Source organism: Sinocyclocheilus anshuiensis, unplaced genomic scaffold (genome assembly GCF_001515605.1).
Source record: "Sinocyclocheilus anshuiensis isolate Anshui unplaced genomic scaffold, SAMN03320099.WGS_v1.1 scaffold50, whole genome shotgun sequence".
Lineage (NCBI taxonomy): Eukaryota > Metazoa > Chordata > Actinopteri > Cypriniformes > Cyprinidae > Sinocyclocheilus > Sinocyclocheilus anshuiensis.
The window spans coordinates 2,546,437-2,548,803 of NW_015542382.1; the positions used below are offsets into that span (position 1 = coordinate 2,546,437).

Here is a 2,367-nt window from a genome sequence, read left to right on the forward strand (position 1 = left end):
CCCCTAGTAGCAACACCCTGTTAAAGTAGGTAGTTTTGGATACCTAGGTGGAGTGGCGCCCAAGGTGAACGGGGCTTTAACCAGCTCAAGAAGGTCACAAAGCAACCATGCAAAGCCCTCACCTCACCTCATGCAAAGTACTAGCGTGCGAACTTACCACAGTGTGGATTGTAGAAAGTGCACAAAGACTTCACATGCACACTTCCCATAACATGGATTTTAAGATACCGTTCTAAAGGGCTCTCGTGGCACTGAAAGAGCAGCTCATTGATGGAATGGTGCATCCCAAAACCAATATGTTTGAGAGTCATCAACTCGATCTAAGGTATAAAGCTGGAGTGGCTAGCAGTAAATATCTTGCTGAGGGAGGCAAACACCCAGCTCTCAAACGAGAGGGGAGCTTGACCTACCGCATGTTCCAATGCTGGAACAGCTAGCAGTAATTTATTTAGCTGAGGGAGCAACACACCCAGTTCTCAAACGAGAGGGGGACTCGACCTACAGCATGTTCCAATACTGGAACGGCTAGCAGTAAGTTACCTAGCTGAGGGAGCACAAACCCAGCTCTCAACGAGAGAGGGGGCTCGACCTACAGCATGATCGTTAGAAATCAGAAGGGTAAGCGTACTGCAGGCTAGCCAAAAACTCAGCAATCAGAGAGACGGAGGAAGGGCCTAGTTCACCTGATGCTGCTGGTTCCAGGTGCTATGGGAAAAACAGAGAACTCAACTCTCACGTGAGAGCAGAACTCCAAATTCAGAAAGGAATAGCGCGCTCATAGGCAACCCTTTGGTAAAGGGGAGCACTGCTAATACTACCACGAGAACAGCCCACGGAGCGAGGAATCCAACTCCTCAGAAGGGGAGAGAACTCGAGCGCTCGATAGGAAGCACCATACTCTCAATAACCCTCAATGGTGAGGGGAGCGATGCTTCAAAATGTGTCAATAGAGACATACTGGTTGAATGGAGTCCAAGGTACCGGGGTCTAACCAACTCAGAGAAAGGGAACGAAGCTAATAACGCATAACCCTTACCGTACAGGATTTCAGAAAGTCTAGCGTGCACACTTACCACTTATGTGGATTTGAGAAATTGCGCAAAGTGCTCAGCGTGCACACTTACCACTATGTGGATTTTAGAAAGTGCGCAAAGTGTTCAACGTGCACACTTACCACTATGTGGATTTCAGAAAGTGCACAGAGCTTAGCGTGTGCACTTACCATAGCATGGATTTAAAATTTCCAGGCATCTAATCACAGATACCTGGAGGTACTGAGACAAACGGGAGAGGCAAGCTCAAATACAACCCTCTTAAGACGAGGGGAGCACTGCCCGAGACAGCATTACAAGAAGGTTCTCGCAAATGCCACCTATACTTCCCGCTCGATGCCTCAGCAAGAGGGGATATCCTGGAGCGCAGTGCCGTGCCGGGGGCCTGATGGTAAAGAAGGCTCCCGCAGAAGCCTGTGACCTGGCTGCATGATCCAGGAAGCATGAAGCCGGAACCAGGGCTATCATACCAGCTGGACACAATATCGACGAGTGAGGTAACACTGCAATTCGAGAACCCGGTTTCTGAATCCAGCATAGGGGGTGCTCACAGAGGACCTACCTTAGAAAGGACAGAAACACACAGGTCCCGGAAAACGCTGCAAATCCCTTAGGTCTTGCCTACCTCCCTTTGACCTGCGATTCTTCCTATCCCTACGCGCAGGCGGGGGAGGAGTGCGAGCCGCGACACTAGCCTTCTGTGCCCGTCTCTGATCCTCAGACTGAGACGGACCAGGACCCCTATGTTGTTCGGGCTCAGACCTGGACCTTCGTGGAATGAAGGATTTGAAGGCCGCTGACCGCGCCTTCGCCTCCCTGAACTTTTCGACCACTGTCTCAACGGAGGTACCGAAAAGTTCGGAAGGCGAAACCGGAGCATCGAGAAGAAAGCCCCTCTCTTTCTTCCCGATATCTGCCAGGTTCACCCACAGCGAGATCTGGCGCAACTCAGCTACCTCATCGGGAGAAAGGCCCTCGCCTTTATCCAGGTCTTTCAGCAGTCAGCAGACCGACCTGCTGCTGCTGCGTATGCCCTGGCATCCGAGCGAGATGTCAAGGAGGGGAGTCTTAGAGGACGTCTCACTCATAGAGAGATAGCTGGCCACCGTCTCTCTATAGGGGCATCTTCTCATAACCGCTTTTGCGCATCGCCTCGATGTTGGCATAACTCATATGCTGGAATCGATGGATGCGTGAGGAAAACGGCCTCTTCCACCTCTTCCATATCTCTGTATGGAGATCAGGAAGAAAAGGAAGGCTCACCTGAGCTGGAGGGTTATGGCCATTATGGCCAGGCTCATCGAGGCGACCTCGC

General features: G+C 51.4%; 1 pseudogene; it reads left to right on the forward strand.

The window, feature by feature from the left end:
- Positions 1–1,495: 1,495 nt before the first annotated feature.
- The window catches only part of LOC107692691 (interferon-induced protein 44-like), a 5,720-nt pseudogene continuing 4,848 nt past the window's right edge, over positions 1,496–2,367 (forward strand).